The sequence below is a fragment of the Mirounga leonina genome, unplaced genomic scaffold (assembly GCF_011800145.1).
Source record: "Mirounga leonina isolate KUSES-001 unplaced genomic scaffold, KU_Mleo_1.0 Mir_94, whole genome shotgun sequence".
NCBI lineage: Eukaryota > Metazoa > Chordata > Mammalia > Carnivora > Phocidae > Mirounga > Mirounga leonina.
Window position 1 is genome coordinate 47,106,889 of NW_023270855.1, and position 19,054 is coordinate 47,125,942.

The window sequence follows — 19,054 nt, forward strand, 5'->3', positions numbered from 1 at the left end:
CTGAGCGACCCAGGTGCCCCTGCGTGTACATTTTAAACCAGCAGTTCTCATCAGGGGCATATTCTGCTTCCCAGGGGACCCTCGCACACTTTGGTTGTCACGACGTGGGGGAGGAAGAGCTGCTGGAGTCCAGTGGGTAGAGCCCAGGGATGCTGCTCAGCCCCCTACAATGCACAAGACGGCCCCACCAGAGAGGGTTATCTACCCCTGAATGTCAGCAGTGCCGAGAAACTGAGGAACCAGCTTTAAAGCAACTCAAGCCAGATCTCCTTGCCCGCAGGAGGCGTGGAGCCTGAGGATGAGAAGGGAGATTAGCAAGTCTCCAGGGGCAATTCGGGACCTACCCATATCAAACTGAGACGTGCTCTTTGAAATAATCCCAAAACACTACTTGTGACAACATGAAGAGACCTGAAGGGCATTATGCTAGGTGAAATAAGCAGGACAGAGAAAGACAAATACTGTAAGATCTCACTTCTACGTGGAATCGAAAAAAGCCAAACTCATAGAAACAGAAAGTAGAGTGATGGTTACAGGGGAAAGGGGGTGGGGAGATGGAGAGATGTCAGTCAAAGGTTACAAACTTCCAGTTACAAGATGAATAAGACCGACCCAGGGATCTAATGCACAGCGTGGGGGTCACAGTTAATACTATATTCTATGCTTGACAGTTGCTAACAGCATTGATCTTCAAGGTTCTCACCATGAAAAAGAAATAGTAATGAGGTGCGTGTTGGAGGTGTTAGCTAAGGCCACTGGGGTAATCATGGTGCAAGATAGAAGTGCATCCAATCAGCATGTTGGCTACCTTAAACTCACACATTCGCCGATTATCCGACAATAAATCCGGGGGAGAAAAATTAACCAAAAACATGGCCTCTATGATCAGGGAAAGACCTTCTCATTACCTGACCTTATTGAAAATGCCCTGGTGATCTGAGTCCCGCCCACCACCTCTCCACAGTAACGAACCGCAGACAGAAGGAAAGCGTACCTGGGTGTCCACGGGCCTGGTTGGGATGCTGGCTCGTCCATCGCTGTCCTGGAGGAGTTGAGCAAGTGGCCTCTCTCCTGGGACATCAGCCACATCGTCTGTGAGATGGCAGTGAGAACCGCTCAAGGATGGGCTAGGACCAGGAGAGAAAGGCACTCCCCTCAGGATCAGCACATAAGGGAGCATGATGAGCCTGAAAACCAGAACGAATGCCAAACATACCCACGATGGCCCCCGTGTGAGCGAGGCATTTGGGAGTTGGGAATGCCAAGTCCCCACTTTACATACGGGCACTTGAAAAATGGTGGTATCAGTTCAACCAAACAGCTCGAGCTTCTTGATACCCTTTCCTTCTCTGCCTCAACTTCCCTTCCCTGCCTCATTCACCCAGGAAAAGAGTCTGCCTTTAAGGGGTCCCCAAGACCCTCCCTCAGATTCGAGCATTCATTAGAAGGACTCAGAGAATTCGGGGAAGCAGTTCTCATGGCGAAGGTTCATTACAGTGAAAGGACAGAGATGAAGGGCAGCCAAGGGAAGAGGCGTGCAGGGCTGTGTCTGGCAGACGCCGGGCTTGGGCTTCTAGTTGCCCCCTCCCAGCGGGGTTGTGCAGGCAGCACTGGATTTTCACAGCAACGGTGTGTGACAACACGCTCGGAGGATTGCCAGCCAGGGAAGCTCACCGGGGCCTTGGTGTCCAGGTTTTTCCTGGGCATTGGTCACACAGACACAGCTGACTTCAGAGTCCAGCTCCCCCCAGAGCTCCTCCAGAGTGGATACCACAGGGCCCAAGGTCCCCACTAGAAATCACATCGTTAGTATAGACTCTTCGGGTATATTCCGAGGCCCCCAGGTAAACAAACAACACTCTGATCAGGCAAGACATTCCAAGAGCTTGGAGGGCACATCCTGGGAGCTGGTCAAGGGCCAAACCTTTCATGTGCAGGGTGTGGAAAACCCAGGCTTGTTAAATGAAACTTTCCTGCACAGACCTGAAAAATGCTGTACCATAATTGATTGTCACCATTTTACAGATGAGGAAAACTGAGAATCAGATTGAGAACTTTTGCACTAGCCTGGAAAGGTAGGGTAGGGTTGGGGAGTGAGTGCTGGTCTGCCCCCTTCTTCTCCCCATCCTGAACCCTTTCATGTCATCCACTCCTCGGCTTAAATGCTGCTTCCTAAGAGGCCCTCCCTGATTGTCCCATTGCTCAATGACCACCCCCTACCCCCGAGTCACTCCCAATGCCATCACCCTGTTTTAATTCTCTGTGTGGTACTCACCACCAGCTGATACGTTTCTTCTTGCTTCTTTACTGCTTGTCTCTCCACAAGAACATGAGTTCCATGAGTGCAAGGACTTTGTCCACCAAGGTTGGCATGCTTGGCACATAGTAGGTGCTCACTAAATGATCGTCCCATCAACGGGCTCATCCACAACTGTCCATCTTCCTTGACTCCTATTTGTCACCGCAGGCAACTGAACAAGACTGGATTTCCCCAGGAAAGACAGAGGCCCCTTGCCGGGCCCGCCTTCTGATGTTTCTTGGGGGCTCTGGCCTCCCTCTTGCTCCTTTCTGTGGTAGAAGGGCCAACTTAAAATTCTCTGGGGAAGTAGGCTGGAGAAGAGAGTTTTCTGGGTGCAGCGGTGCCCGGAAACCAGGCCCCCGGCAATCCTAGAAACTTTTGTCTTAGGTACTTCCCAGGTCTCTCCCTGCCAATTCGCCCGGCAACCGGGAAAATGAAAGAAATTGTGTGGCTCCTGGGCCCTGGCTTAGCTGGGCACTTAGCCAGACTCGATGGTTAACCATTGTGTGCCGGGCTAATACACTCATCACAGTGGAGCCCATTTGTTAAGGGTCCGTGAGGTGCCAGATGGTTGGCATCCCACATGGGCAGTGTGCCCGGGAGGCAGATATTATGATCCTGTCCCACTGATGGAAAAAAATGAAGTCCAGATAGATGAGGCCCCTGGCACCAGCCACTTGACCTCTCTGGGCTTAAGTTTTCTTCACGATCTCCAGAGTTGGTGAGACAACAAAATTCCCTTACAGGGTGAGCCCAATGCCATGCCTGGGGCATGCGAAGGGCCCATGAAATGTTGGCCATGATTAATTATTATTATTTCCAGGCTCACCCAGAGTCAGGAATCAGAGCGTCCAATGTCGATGTCCCCGCAAGTGTTAAATGAAGTCTAAGTTTCCAGAGCAGGGTTTCTCAACCTCAGCCCTGCTAATATTTGGGGCCAGAGCACTCTTTGTGGTGGGGTGTGCATGTTGGAGGAGGTCATCAAGAACACGTGACTGCAGATTTGACCCACCAGCTGGACCTGGGCAGTGAGAGGCTCGCCCTCCCCATCCCCTGTCCTTGGAGTGTTCACTCCACTGGCCTTCCCCGGGCTAGATGCTCCCAAAGGACACAGCCTTGACATAGTGATGTGGTGTTAAGAGCATCTGGATGGTGTATGAGACTGAATCCAGTTGAGGCCTCTATAGAAATGTTAAGATTCTGGCTGGTAGATGTGGAGATCTAATTGTCCGTGGCCAATCAAGACAAGCCTGGTAAGTAAGTTCCCTTGCTTATCAAACCTGCCCCATCTGAAATGGCCTGACTTTCTTTGGTCTTGCCCTGCCCTCCCAGTATGGGGGCTGGTTTCAGATTACATACAGGGAAGCTCCCGAGGAGGTAGCAAATGACAGTGTTCACTGTAGAATGCTGAGCAGCATCCCCGGTCTCCACTAAGTAGAAGCAAGTGGCACCACCTCTCCCGATCACAACAACCAAAAATATCTCCTGACATTGCCACATGTCCCCTGGGGAACAGAATCCCCACCTCCACCCTCTGGTTGAGAATCAGGGCTCTATCATGTAACTATATTCCTGGGACCATCATCATGTCATTATATGATGAAGAATTCTTAGCTTCAGGTGCTAATATAACATACGGTCTCTAATTCTCCCTGTGACCTGGGAGCTTCATTTTGCTACCTTGGCTTACCAATGATGAAAATAAGCTTCGGGGTGGGGGGCACCTGGTTGGCTCAGTCAGTAGAGCATGCGATGCTTGATCTTGGGGTTGTGAGCTCAAGCCCCACGTTGGGTGTAGAGATGACTTAAAAATAAAAAAAGAGGGGCGCCCGGGTGGCTCAGTCATTAAGCGTCTGCCTTCGGCTCAGGTCACGATCCCAGGATCCTGGGATCGAGCCCCGCATCGGGCTCCCTGCTCCGCGGGAAGCCTGCTTCTCCCTCTCCCACTCCCCCTGCTTGTGTTCCCTCTCTCGCTGTGTCTCTCTCTGTCAAATAAATAAATAAAAATTAAAAAAATAAATAAATAAAAATAAAAAAAGAAAGAAAATAAACTTCAGAGAAATTCAGCAATTTGCCCAAGCTCCCTTGGCAAGGGAATGACAGCGCTGAGCCTCAAAACCCAACATTTGTCAGCTACATAGGAATCTGTAGGGATTAGAGAATTCTTGGCAAAGTTTTTAAAGTATGATGATGGTATCGTGGAAAGGTTTTTTTTTTTTTTTAAGAGTGTATTTATCTTTTAGAGATGCATAATAAAATATTTATAGAATAGTAAGATTTCTAGAATGACTGGGATTTGGTTTGGAAAAATAATCCCAGATGGCAGGGTGGATGGGGTAGGGTTGGCCAGCGGTGATAGTAGTGGGACCTGGAGCTGGCGGTTCATTATACCATTTTGCCTTTGGTGTTTCAAATTCTCTGCAGTAAAAGTATAATATATTATTCCAACCCTGCTTTTAGGGGATAGTTATAATGGTCATTATGTGTTGGGTAGGGGCTGAGCCCTAGGCGAAGGGACTTCCACATCTTCTCTGCCTATCATTCCCATCTTAAAGAAGAGGGATCCCGGCAGAGAGATGTTAATAACCTCAATCAAACCCTCTGCCGGGAAGGAGGTGCCTGGGCTGAGGATGAGCGGGGAAGCGGCGCCCCCTGGAGGTCAGCGCGGGAGCTGCCGCGTGAATGGGCAGAAACCGCTTGTGCGCAGGGCAGAGTGGGAGAGGCAAGGAGAGGAGCTGGGTGGCCCGAGGTGCTATATTTTGGGGGGAGGGTACACACACACAAAAATCCCCAGCAATAAAAATAAATAATATTTTGTCATTTTTATGGTGATAAGCGTGTAATATTTTAAGACAATATTTAGAAAAATTAAAATCAATGCAGAGAAATCCACAGTGAATGAACTATCACAATCTTAAATACAGTGAGGCAAGTGAGGTGCATATACACATGCAGGGTTGGATCCCGTTTTCATTAAGATTTGCATGTTTTAGGGGCGCCTGGGTGGCTCAGTCGTTAAGCGTCTGCCTTCGGCTCAGGTCACGTGGGATCAAGTCCCACATGGGGCTCCCTGTTCAGAGGGGAGCCTGCTTCTCCCTCCCCCACTCCCCCTGCTGTGTTCCCTCTCTCACTGTGTCTCTGTCTGTCAGATAAATAAATAAAATCTTAAAAAAAAAAAAAGATTTTCATGTTTTGTTCAGGCATGGATTTTTTTTGGTGTGGATTTTGATTTTTTAGAAAATATTACTTTAAAGTATTATGTACCTGTAAATCAAAACCACAGTGAGATAGTATCTCACACCTACTGGGACACCTATAATCAAAAAAGTAGAAAATAAGTACTGGCAAGGATGTGGAGGAATTGGCACCCTCGTGCAACCGCTGGTGGGAACGTAAAGTGGTGCACCCGTTACAGAAAAGAGCTTGGCGGTTCCTTGGAAAGTGAAACAGAGAATTACCGTATGATGTGGAAACTCCATTCCTAGGTATCTACCCAAGAGAACTGACAAATAAATCCTGTACAAGGATGTTCAGAGCAGCACTAACCAAAAGAGCCAGACGTGAAAACAACCCAAATGTCCATCGATTGGTAAATGGATAAACAAAATGGGATCAATCCATACGATGAAATGTTACCCAGCCATAGAAAGGAAGGGAGCGCTCACATATGCTACAATGTGGCAAGAACCTAGAAGACACTGCGCTGAGTGAGAGAAGCCAGTCACAAAGGGCCACAGAGTGTACGATTCCATTGATATGGAACGTCCAGAATGGGCAAATCCGTAGACACAGAAAGCAGATTGGTGGTTGCCAGGGGCTGGGGGAATGACAGCTTATGGGGAATGGGGTATCCTCTGGGGCCATGGAAATGTTCTGGAACTAGACAGAGGTGATGGATGTGAATGTACGAAATGCCACCCAGTTATGCACTTTAAATTTATTTATTTTAAGATTTTATTTTTTTATTTTTAATTTATTTTTAAAGATTTTATTGTTAAGTAATCTCTACATCCAACACGGGGCTTGAACAATCCCGAGATCAAGAGTCGCATGCTCCACCCTCTGAGCCAGCGAGGCACCCCTACAATTATTTATTTTATGTTATATGAATTTTACCTTAATTTTAAAAATGGATTTATTCATTTTGTGTTTTTTTTTAAAAAAATGGATTCCAATAGGAAACAAATATTTATCTGGTCGTCACTGGTGTTTTGGATGCCCCTGCAAGTATTTTGCCCCAGGTGAGTGCCTCTCCTAGGTCTTGGCCCAGCTCACAACTCCTAGGTGTGTCCGCTGTTATCATTCCTGGGTCACTGATGGGGAAGCTGAGGCCCCTGGCCACACAGCTAGTAACTGTGTGTAGTAAGAGCGTAGTAACTGGAGTGGTATTTGAAACCAGGTCCCGTATCATCTGTATTTCGAATTATAGGAGGGTCCAGAATGGTCCCAGTGGAAATTGGCAGTTGGCCTCATTTTTGCCCACTGGTTCGGTAAGTTTTGGGGGGTTACAGACCACACACTGCAACATCCTCGATAAAAGCTCTGGACCCTCTCCTAGAAACTGCCATGGACGCACAGTTTTGCTTAAGTCCCAGGAAGTCTGGGGAACGTCGAATTCCTCCTGTCCTTGATCGGAACCGGGCCAATGAGATCTTGGTTGAGAAGCTCAAAGTCAGACAAATACTCTGAGATTCAGCCATTTAAGAAGAACCAAAGATCTTCTATTGTTAGTAAAGAGACACTCACCTGCAAGCAGAAGAGACATATTGCCAAGCACAGCTGTCACCTCCTGAGCGTTTATATGTGCCGAATAAAAGGACCGTTCATAGTGGCTGCCTCTGGGACGGTGGGTTGTAGGGGAGAAGTAAGTCTCTCTCTCTCTCGATCTCTCTTTTTCTCTTTAGGCATTTCTCTGTAGTTTGCATTTTTAAGAACCAGACTGTATTATTTTTATAATTTAAAAAAATCTGAGGGGCACCTGGTGGCTCAGTTGGTTGAACAGCTGCCTTCAGCTCAGGTCATGGTCCCAGCGTCCTGGGATCGAGCCGCGCATCCGGCTCCTTGCTCCGCGGGGAGCCTGCTTCTCCCTCTCCCTCTGCCTGCCACTCCCCCTGCTGGTGCTCTCTCTCTCTCTCTGTCAAATAAATAAATAAACTCTTAAAAAAAAAATCCGAAAGCTGCACAAACAAAAATCTTTGCTTTTATAGGGCGCGGAGAGCAGTGCATCCCTTCAGGAAACAGTCTAGGATGTTCGGTGAGGACATTTATGTGACAACCCAATAGCACGTGCCCGTCTATGTGTCCAGACAGAACCAGCCTCCTCACTCACCCACGTTGTGATTTGTTCCAGGCCCATCATTCAGGGAGAGGTTCCTCTTGGCATTTTGTCTCCTGGGTATATCTGTTTTCCCGAAGCTGCCATAAACAACGGGAATGGATCATCTCCCAGATCTGGAGACCAGAAGTCTGATAGCAAGGTGGCAGGAGGGTTGGTTCTCTCTGAGGGCCGTGAGGGAGGATCTATTCCAGGCCTCTCTCCTGGGCTGGCAGCTGGCTGTCTTTTCCTGTGTCTCCATGTTGTCAGCCCTCTGTGCATGTCTGGATGCCCTAATTCTCTCTTCTTACAGGGACAACCATCATATTGAGTTAGAGCCGACTCTAATGACAGCAGTTGAACTTGATCAACTCTTTAAAGGCCCTCTCTCCAAATGAGGTCATGTTCTGCAGTACCGGGGGTTAGGACTTCTCTCGTAAACTTTGGGGGGGGGGGCCGCCCAATTCAACCCACAACAGTGGGTGTTTTACTCACACATGGTTGTTAAAGTGTGAAGTTGGATATGGGCCCCAATGGATCCACATTGGGATTTATTTATGGCAACCCTATTAGTATCCCACCTGGATCTAGGATTCCCAGTGAGGGAGATATGCCATCTCCATGGAAACCCAGAGATCCTTCCAAGAGATAACCACTATGAACAGTCCTTGTATTATGCACGCATAAACACATGTGGGGAAAAGGTTTTGTTTGTTTTGACCAAACTGGAATCATACCACACGCTCTGTTTGACACCTTGCTTTTGTCACATAATAATACAACACAGACACCTTTTTGTGGCAGTCTCCTGGAGATCTAGTTCATTCATTTTAATGGCTGCATAGAATTCTATTGAGTGGATGGACTGTAATTTCTTTATCCAATCTATTCTGAGTCCTGAGGCATGAGAATCAGAGGGCTGAGGTATAAGCCACGATCTGAGTCCGAAAGCTTGAGAACCAGGAGGGTTGATGCCCAAGGGCAGGAGATGTATGTCTCAGCTCCAGCAGAGAGAGGGAATTTGTCCTTCCTCTTTTTTGTTCTTTTTTTTTTTTTTTAAAGATTTTATTTATTTATTTGACAGAGAGAGAGAGAGAGAGACAGTGAGAGAGGGAACACAAAAAGGGGGAGAAGCAGGCTTCCCGCAGAGCAGGGAGCCCGATGCAGGGCTCGATCCCAGGACCCCGGGATCATGACCTGAGCTGAAGGCAGACGCTTTATGACTGAGCCACCCAGGCGCCCCTCTCTTTATTGTTCTTGATGAATTGGATGATGCCCACTGAGGTTGGGGAGGGCCATCCACTTCACTCAGTTCAATTCAGATGCTAATCTCTTAGCATTAGACACCATCCCAGACACACCCAGAAATCATATTTAAGAAGCTATCTGGGCATCCCTTAGCCCAGTCAAGTTGACACCTACAATTAACCATCACAGTGATGGCATTTGGAAATAGGGCCTTTGGGAGGTAATTAGGTTTAAATTATTGGATCAAGAGGGTGGGCCCATCCTGTTAAGATTAGAGTCCTTATAAGAAAAGGAGGACAGAGAGGAGAAGCCATGTGAGGAAACAGCAAGAAGGCGACTGTCTACAAGCCAAGAATTGGGCCCTGACAAGACACCAAATCTGCCAGCACCTTGATCCTGGACTTCCAGCCTCCATGCTGTGAGAAATAAATGTCTGTTGTTTAAGCCACCCAACCTTTGGTATTTTGTTATAGCAGCCTGAGCAGCCCGAGACATGGAGCTTGCTGCATACCAGGTCACATCATGTTGGAGCCCAGACAGGGCCTGGGGGTTGGATTCCTGGGGCTGTCATAACTCAGTTCCATGAAAGAGGTGGCTTAAAACAACAGAGATGGCTTCTCTCTCAGTTCTGGAGGCCAGATGTTAAAATCAAGTTGTCAGCAGGGCCACACTCCCTCTGAAGGCTCTAGAGGAGGATCCTTTCTGGCCTCTTCCACGTTCTGGTGCTGGCTGTCAATCCTTGACGTTCCTTGGCTCTGTTATCACATGGTCTCCTCCTTATATCTGAGTTCAACTTTTTCTCTTCCTGTAAAGACACCAACCAGTCATATTGGGTTAGGGCCCAACCTGGTGGCCTTATCTTAACTCAATGACACCTGTCAAGACCCTATCTCTAAATAAAGTCACATTCACAAGTGCTGGAGATTGGGACTTAACAGCCCTTTTAGGGGACACAATTTACCCCATAATGGGTGAGTGCACATCTTTCAGATATTTTGTGTGACAAGATGGGAAGTACATATAAAGCCCTTCTATTGAGACTTAACTTCAGTGGCCATCTCCTGGAGAAGCACTTGAATGAAGGTTGGGATCTTTTTTCAGGGAACATCATTTTCATTTGAAATGTCTGACCCACCATGATTCAGACTTGGCTGTTTGGCAGACATTTTCTCAAAAATGAACAAAATGAGCCTGTTACTCCAAGGAAAACAACTCAGTTCTGTTGCCAATTCAAGCTTTCAAGGGAAAATAAGAATTTTGGAAAACCTACACCTGCTGCTATGAGCTTGACTGCTTTCTGATACTCAAAGAAAGGCTTTTCCGATAATATCAGCAGTGATTTTAATGACTGGGACATTCTGATATTGAATAATGCAATGTGACAACCTCTGCATCACCAGAACCAATATTTTCCAAATGATCAATGCATGATGTTACAATCAACGTAGGAGATCCATTCAGAGTGCAAGACCGATGGATAGCTTTTAATGTAACCAAGTGTTGGGGGTTGCCTGGTGGCTGCCAGAAAGATATACTCAAGTCCTAACCCCTGGAAACTGCAAGTGTGATCTTATCTGGAAAAGTCTTTGCTGACATGATTAAGTTAAGGCTCTCAAGATGAGATCTGCCTGGATTACCAGATGGGCCGTAAGCCCAATGATGAGTGTCTGTATAAGAGAGGGAAGAGAAGAAGGCACCAGCAGAGAGGAGCAGAAGGCTATGGGACAGGGAAGGCAGAGATTGGAATGATGGAACCACCAGAAGCTGGAAGAAGTGAAGAAGGATCCTTCCCTAAAGAGGATGACATGTGCAAATGCCCGGGGGTGAGAGAACATGCTGTATTCTAGGAATTGCAAATAGTTTGGTGAAGTTCAATATTAGATATAATGAATTTAGATATAAACTATAAGAAATATGAAACTAATAATACCACATATGTTAACTAAGTTGAATTTAAATAATTAAAAAAAAAACTACAAGAAATAATGATGGATACCCATGTACCCACCACCTAGCAAACTTTTTCTATAAAGGGCCAGATAGCAAATATTTTCAGCTTTGCAGTTCAGACAGGCTCTGGCTCCGCTATTCAGCTCCACCACTGTAGCTCGAAAGCAGTCATAGACGATACCTAAACAAATGGGCACGAATGTGTGCCAGTAAGACTTTATTTCTGGACATTGAAATTTGAATCTCATGTAATTTTCACATATCATGAAACAGTCTTCCTTTCCCCCCCCCAGCTATTTAAAAAAAATGTGAATCTATTCTTAGTTTGAGGGTTGATCTAGCTTAAGAAATAGAATATTTCCAATATTTGAAAGCTCCCTGCACCCCTCTCAGTCGGTCATCTGTCTCTCTCTCCTGACAAAGGGCAGCCTTGATCTTGTATCTTGTGTTCACAATCTCTTAGCTTATGTGATGGTTTTACCATATAAATACATATCCTGAAATAATATATCATTAGGTTTGTGTGTTTTTGGCTTTTGTATAAAGGGGAACAATGCCGTAGGTATTCTGATGCAACTTGCTTTTTACACTCAACGTGTTTTTGAGATTCATCCATGCCCTGGTTTGCTCATTTTTACTGCTGTATGGTATTCTGTCATATGAAAAGCAATTTGTCCATCCTCCTGCTGTCGATGGACATTTGCATTTGTTTCCAATGTTATTTCATTAGAATTTTCTGGAACATTCTGGAAGGGTTTGAGGCAAAGTTGGAGGTGGTCACACTGATGGGTATAGAAAAGGACCACCCCCCCCTCTACTACTTGTCAGGCAGGGCTCAGTTATAATAAGAAGCAATGGATTGTGGCTTAGATGGATGCACAGATGGAGAAACAAGCTGAGGTGGTTAGGTGATACCCACCACCACACAGTAATCATGGGTGTGGCGGGCAGCCTCTAAGAGAGCCCCTGATCACCTCCACCTCCCTGAGGCACAATTTTTTTTTTTTAAGATTTTACTTATTTATCTGAGAGAGAGAGAGAGAACAAGCGGTGGGGGTGTGGTGTGAAGGGAGAGGGAGAAGCCGGCAGCCCCACATGGGGCTCGATCCCAAGACCCTGAGATTATGACCGGAGCCAAAGGCAGACGCTTAACCGACTGAGCCACCCAGGCGTCCCTCCCTGAGGGGCACTTTTATGTTAGCCTTCTCTCACACTGCTCTAGGGTTAGTTGGTATGACCAGAAGAATATGGCAAGAGAAGCAGGATGTCACTTTGAAGATCAGGTTATAAAAGACTGTGGTCTCCACCTTGGGCACTGTCTTGAATGCCTGTGTTCTCGCTTGGATGGCTCACCCTGGGAGAAGTAGCTGCCACTTTGTGAGAGGCGATGGGGTGAGGACTGGAGTCTGTGTCCATCAGCCAATGAAGAGCTGAGGCCTGGAAGAGCTCCGGGAGGGGTTTTGGAGGTCCATCCTCCCTCTGTGGTTAGGCTTTGCAGCGACTACTTCTCTGTGAGAGACTGAGCTGGAACTGCCCAGCTGAGCCACTCTGGGATTCCTGATGTTCGGAGTCCATGTGAGATACGAAACGTTTGTGGTTTTAAGCGGCTACAATTTGGGGTGTTTTGTTATGCAGCAACAGCTAACTGATATAGAACTTAAACCTTTCTGTTCCTTGTCTAGGCCCTTATAGGATGCCCTGCCTCTCCCAGTCTGAGTCTGCCTGCCTTTTTCCCACAAAGAGTCTTTAATAACCATTTCCTACCATTTTCGGCAGCACAGGCACACCCTCGGGGGCTCTTGTGCAGCCCACAGAAGGGATGATAAAGGTGAGGCTCTAGACCACAATCACAGTGAGGGACTGGGCAGCCAGGAGGGAATCTACAATACTTGGTGGAGCAGGGGGCCTGCAGATGTATGTCCTCCCAACCGGTCCACCCAGAGATTCCTTGGAGAAGGGTTTTCCAAACATCCCAGCCTATGTCCATGCTGTGGTCTTTGTCTGGAACACTTTTGCCAACATCTTTTAATCCTCCCTGTGTATTTTAAGGACCCAAATTTCTCTCCTCCAGGAAGCCCTCCTTGACCCTTCACAACCCCTCTGAATCCCCCATGGCACTTCCTTCTGTCTCTCAGGGAACTTCTTGTGAGCAAGGCTTGGGCCTTTGCATCTCTGTGACCCTGGGGCACAGCCCAGGGACAGGCACACTGAGCATCAGCAAGTGTTTGTTGAATGAACATGCCTGCTCCGATGTTATAGACTCAATATTTGTACACCCCCCTACCCCTAAACTACATATGTTGAAATCCTAATTCCCAATGTGATGGTATTTGGAGGTGGGGCCTTTGGGAGGTGATTAAGGTTAGATTAGATCGGGAAAGAAGAGCCCTCATGATGGATTAATGCCCTTACACAAAGAGAAGACACAGGATCTCTCTCTCTCTGCTCCCCACCATGTGAGGATACAAGAAGGTAGGTGTCCACAAATGAGGAAGAGAGCCCTCACCAGACATGGGATCTGTTGGCCCCTTGATCTTGAACTTCCCAGCCTCCAGAACTGAGTGATGTCTGTTGTTGAAGCCCCCGGTCTATGGTAATTTGCTGTAGCAGCCTGAACTAAGACACCTGATTATGGTCTGCTTTTACTGAGAAAACGTGGACTCTTGAGGGATGGTCAGATGTCTATTGGTGGTGTGGCACAGAGTTTAATACAGCTCTCTTGGCTGTACCTAGTTAATTGTACTGTTCATTTCTTCTATGATTTATCAGATTTTTAGAGTTAGAAAGCGTCTCAAAAATCATCTAGTCCAGGGGGGGCCTCAGTGGTTCAGTTGGTTGGCTCAGGTCGTGATCCGGGGGCCTGGGATCGAGCCCCACATCGGGCTCCCTGCTCATTGGCGAGTCTCCTTCTCCCTCCTCCTCTCCCTCGGTGATCTCTCTCGTTCTCACTCTCTATCTCTCAAAAACAAAAACAAAACAAAACAAAAACCAAAAAAACATCTAGTCCAGGGGTTGGCGAACTTTTCCTGCGACGAATTGGATAGTCAATATTTTCAACTGTGCGGGCCGGGTGGTCTCTGCCCTAAGGACTCAACTCTGTTGTAACTCACGAGAGGCCATCAACAGTATGTTTACAGATGAGTGTGTGCCAATAAAACTGTATTTATAAGCACCAGCAGTGGGCCAGGTTTGGCCTGTAGGCCATAGTTTATCTACCTTTGACCTAATCCAACATTTTCATTTAACTATGAGGGTTTTGCCCAGGGTCACGTGGGAAGTTAAGAGCAAACCCAGAACTCACTCTCAGGCCTGCCAACATCCTATCTTTATGCCTTCGCTTAACCTCTTGGCTGGCTGCTATGGGCTCAGTTCAACTCTCGTTTCCTCCACTAATTGAGCTGGGACTTTTCTCCAGATGCCTCTGGGCAGGTACTAACCAGAAAGGGTGATGTAAAGGCGCTTATGAACACCTGTGTCTGTGGTAACTGGATGACTGCCTTACCTTCTGAGAGTCGGAGATTCTGCTACACTCCTCCCACGCATGTATCTTAGAGAGGTGAAGTGTAAAGGGAAAAACGTAGGATTTGGAGTGAGATAGACCTGGGTCCTAATTCTGCCCAACCATGAGCTCTGTGTGACTGCTGGCAGGTCCCTTTGCCACGGAGCCTAAACGTTTTCCTATAAAATGGGAGAAACAACCCCCCTCAAAGACAGACGGCTTGTAAAATATCTCTTTTGTGCTTGGCATGTTGTGAGCACTAATAGGAATTCCTAGGTGCGGTCGTGGCCCAGATTTGCTTACGGCAGAGTGAGCGGCTTCTAGGGTGGTCCCTGTGGATCCCCTGCTCCTGGTACTCATGCTTTTGTATAAGCTCTACCCTTGAGTGTAGAGGACTTGGGATTAGCTTTTAATGAACAGAATATGAAAAAAGGGATAAAATGGGGCTCCTCAGACTATTAAATATATAATCACCCCATATGATCCAGAAATTCCCACTCCTTGGTATATAATCTCAGTATATATCCAAAAGAACACACAAGGAAACTTTTTGATGATAGAAATGTCTTGATGATGGGTGATGACATTTGTAGATGGGTGTCTACATTTGTCAAAACTGGATAAATGGCGGCGGGGGTGGTGGTCATGAGGGGACAGTGATAGAATGTTACTTCCAAGAATAGGTTGTAGAAATCTATGACCCAAAAGTTTTACTCCAAGCTGTATAACCCAAAGAACTGAAAAGAGGCGTTCAAACAAATCTTTATAGCAGCACTATCTGCAATGACCCCAAAGTGGAAATAACCCAAATCTCCAACAATGAACAAAAGGATAAACAACATGTTGTATATGCATATAATGGAATATTATTCACCCAACACATGAAATGTGGAGGAAGCTCAAAAACACTATGCCGAGTGAAAGAAGTCAGACACATACAGTGTCATATAGGGTGCGATTCCATGTATGTGCAATGTCCACAACATGTAAAATCCAGAGACACAGAAAGCAGATTCGTGGTTGCCACGGGCTCGTGGTGGGGAATGGGGGGTGACTACTATGGGCACGGGGTTACTTTTGGGGTGATGGAAATGTCTTGGAACCAAGTAGAAGTGATAGTTATACAACACTGTGGACACACTAAATGCCACTGATTGTTCACTTCAAAATGGTTAGTTTTATGTTATGTAAATTTCACCCTAATTAAAAACAAAACAAAAACAAAAAAACCTCTATGACTTCTCTTTTGCGAACCGGAAAGAAACTTCTTGCTGGCTTTGATAAAGGAAGTTGCCAGGTTGGAGAGGCCTGCTTGGCGGGGAATTAAGGACAGCTTCCTGCCAACAGCTGGTGGAAAACTGAGGCTCTCAGTCCATCAAGCCATAAGAAACGAAATTCTGCCAACAACCACGTAAACCCGGGAAATAGATCCTTCCCAGGACGAGACCTCCTCCCCACTCTTAGTTGATCCTTACAATGGCCCACTGTAGAGACGATGCTTGAATTTCAAGAGTCACCTGCTCCAGGTCACACTTTTAATGGGTTTACCTGAGCCCTTGCAAGGCCCTTCTCATACCTCCACCTCTGTGACCTCCTGTGGCTAACATCTGTAAGAGGCGCGAACAGCCAAGGTACAGTTGTTTGCTTGATAAATATTATTTTGATTCCTCCTTCCCTTTCTTCGGTGGGGAGTGCGGAGAGGCATCACTTAATGGTTAAAAGAAGACTCTGCAGATTTCTCCCTATAGAAGACTACAATATGCCCTGCATCGTTGAGCTGGAATTGGAAATTAGTTTCCTCCTTCCTTCCTTCCTTCCTTCCTTCCTTCCTTCCTTCCTTCCTTCCTTCCTTCCTTCCTTCCTTCCTTTCTTGTCAGAGAGAGAGCATAAGCAGGGGGAAGGGCAGAGGGAGAGGGAGAAGTAGTCTCCCTGCTGAGCAAGGAGCCCATTGTGGGGCTTGATCTCAGGACTCCGGGATCATGACCTGAGCCGAAGGCAGATGCTTAACCGACTGAGCCACCCAGGTGTCCCTGGAATTGGAAGTTTCTATGCAAACTCATGACTGATGATATATGTAACTGAATACAGATATGTGTGTATCATATTCGTACATGTATTTCAAAGCTCTGAACTCTGGGGCCTAGAGGCTCTGCTTCCTCCCCATCTTTCCTGCTTTGACAACCTTCCTCTCAGTCGAAAGCAGGGTCTTCAAGAAATAGTTGCACACCCATGGTCACAGCAGCATTTTTCATAATAGTCAAAAGGTAGAAACAACCCAAGTGTCTATTGATGAATAGATAAGCAAACGTGGCATAGCTATACAATGGAATAATATTTACCCTTATGAAGGAAGGAAATCCTGACTCAGGCTACAACATGGATGAACCTGGAAGGCATTATGCTGAGTGGAAATAAGCCAGTCACAAAAGGACAAATACTATATGACCCCACTTACATGAGGCACCGAGAATAGTCAAATCCATAGAGACAGAAAATAGAATGGCAGGGGGCTAGGGGGAGGTAGTGGGGAGTTAGTGTTCAATGGGGACAGAGTTTCAGTGTGGGAAGACGAGAAAGTTCTGGAGATGGATGGTGGTGGTCCTACATGGTTGTACAACAGTGCAACTTTACTTAATGCCACTGAAACATGCATAAAAAATGGTTAAGACGGAAAATTTTATGTTGTGTATTTTACCATAATTATAGTAATAATGATGAGGAGGAGGAGGAAGAGGATAAAAGAACATTTCTTTCAACCCAAGACGGAGGAAGCTACTGAGCGTGACTCCTGCAGCTATAATTAGGCTGGACTTGAGAGCCTGGTCTTCAGAGTTCTTACACCTACAGGGGCGACAGGGTCAGCCTGCCCCGCCAATCATCCCCCAGCCAGACGGTGGCCTACCCACCCCCTTCCCAAAATAGGCTGGGAGGCTATTTTGGTACAATCTGTTCTCTCATAAAATGAGATCCCAGAACATCCATCGGTGCTCCCGGGCGCACAGCCGGCTCATCACCCACACCCACCAGGTGCTAGAGGAGCCCCAGCAGAAGTGCTCTGGGGAATTACAGAGCTGGCCTTTGGAATCCGGCTCCAGACACTCCCGCTAGTCCTCCTGAGAGGAAACTGAGGCTCAGAGAAGGGGAGCTCCTGCCCCAACGCCACGCACCTCGCAGGCGAAAAGCCAGGACGGGATCAGGTCCGAGAAGCTGCGCAGCCTGTTCCGCTTTTCCTCTCCTGTTAGATGAAGCTGGCATTCTCAGCATCCATTTCTGGAAGTTTTGACAAAGACACACAGTTGTGGATTCCCCACCACAATCAAGAGACAGAACCGTTCTATCCCCCCACCCCCTTCTCCTGGCCGCTTTGGAAGCAGTCTCTCCTCCCACTCCCCGGCCCTGGCAACCGCGCATGTGTTTTCTGTCCCGATGATTTTGCCTTTCCTAAAATAGCCTCTAAGGAGCGCGCTGGGCGCGTAGTCGGAGTCGGGCGCCTTCGCGGGGCAAAGGCCCCCGGGACGCATGCGCCGTGCCGTGCGAATCAGCCGCTCGCGCCTTTTCGCCGCTGGGTACGAGTCCGCCGCCGCGGGCTTCGTGCGCCCACCGGCTGCCGCACGCTGGGGATGCCTCCGGTTTTTTTTTGGTGATTCCCCAAAACAGCGGCTTTGAACATTTCTTGTGTGAACACGAGTCTGTGTTTCACTTAGGAATGGGATTGCTGGGCGCCTGGGTGGCTCCGATGGTTAAGCGTCTGCCTTCGGCTCAGGTCATGATCCCAGGGTCCTGGGATCGAGTCCCGCATCGGGCTCCCTGCTCCTTGGGAGCCTGCTCCTCCCTCTGCCTCTCTCTCTCTCTCTCATGAATAAATAAATAAAATTAAAAAAAAAAAAAAGGAATGGGATTGCTGCGTTATACGGAAAACGGGGTCTCATTTCGCGGGACACCCGCCGCCTGTTTTCTTACCAGCACTGGGTGAGCGGAGTCCTTACCAGCCCCTGGCATCCTGAGCTATTCTTATTTTTTTCTTAAAGGTTTTATTTATTTATTTCACAGAGAGTGAGAGAGCACAAGCCGGGGAAGCAGCAGTCAGAGGGAGAAGCAGGCTCCCCGCCGAGCAGAGAGCCCGGTGGGGGGATCGATCCCAGGAGCCCGGGATCATGACCTGAGCCGAAAGCAGCCGCTTAACCGACTGAGCTATTCTTATTTTAAACGTTGGAGGCAGGAACTTACTAACTTGCTAGGGCAGCCGTAAGGACAGACGGAGCGGCTTTTTTTTTGCAGAAATTTCTTTTCTTTTTTTTTTAAGATTTTATTTATTTATCTGACAGAGAGAGAGACAGCGAGAGAGGGAACACAAGCAGGGGGAGTGGGAGAGGGAGAAGCAGGCTTCCCGCTTAACAGGGAGCCCTATTCAGGGCTCTATCCCAGGACCCTGGGATCATGACCTGAAATGAAGGCAGACACTTAACTGGCTGAGCCACCCAGGCGCCCCCAGAAATTTATTTTCTTACAGTTCGGGCACCTAGGAGTCCAAGACAAAGGGCTTGGCCGCACAAGAGTTTTCTTCTGAGGCCTCTCCTTTGCTTGTAGATGGTCATCTTCTCCCTGGGTCCTCATAGGGTCTTTGCTCTGCTCATGCCTGTGTCCCAATCTCTCTCTCCTTTTTAAAAAAAAAAAAAAAAGAAAAAAAAAGATTTTATAGGGGCGCCTAGGTGGCTCAGTCCGTTAAGCGGCTGCCTTCAGCTTG

The 19,054-nt window shown here is 47.4% G+C and overlaps 1 long non-coding RNA gene across 1 annotated transcript; it reads right to left on the reverse strand.

The window, feature by feature from the left end:
* Positions 1–577: 577 nt before the first annotated feature.
* LOC118005314 lies at positions 578–17,625 on the reverse strand. The gene is made up of 3 exons (XR_004677802.1): positions 17,478–17,625; positions 2,276–2,568; positions 578–1,127 (listed from the first exon to the last, which is right to left on the reverse strand). It is a non-coding gene; the product is annotated as an uncharacterized LOC118005314 (long non-coding RNA).
* Between the last annotated feature and the right edge of the window lie 1,429 nt (positions 17,626–19,054).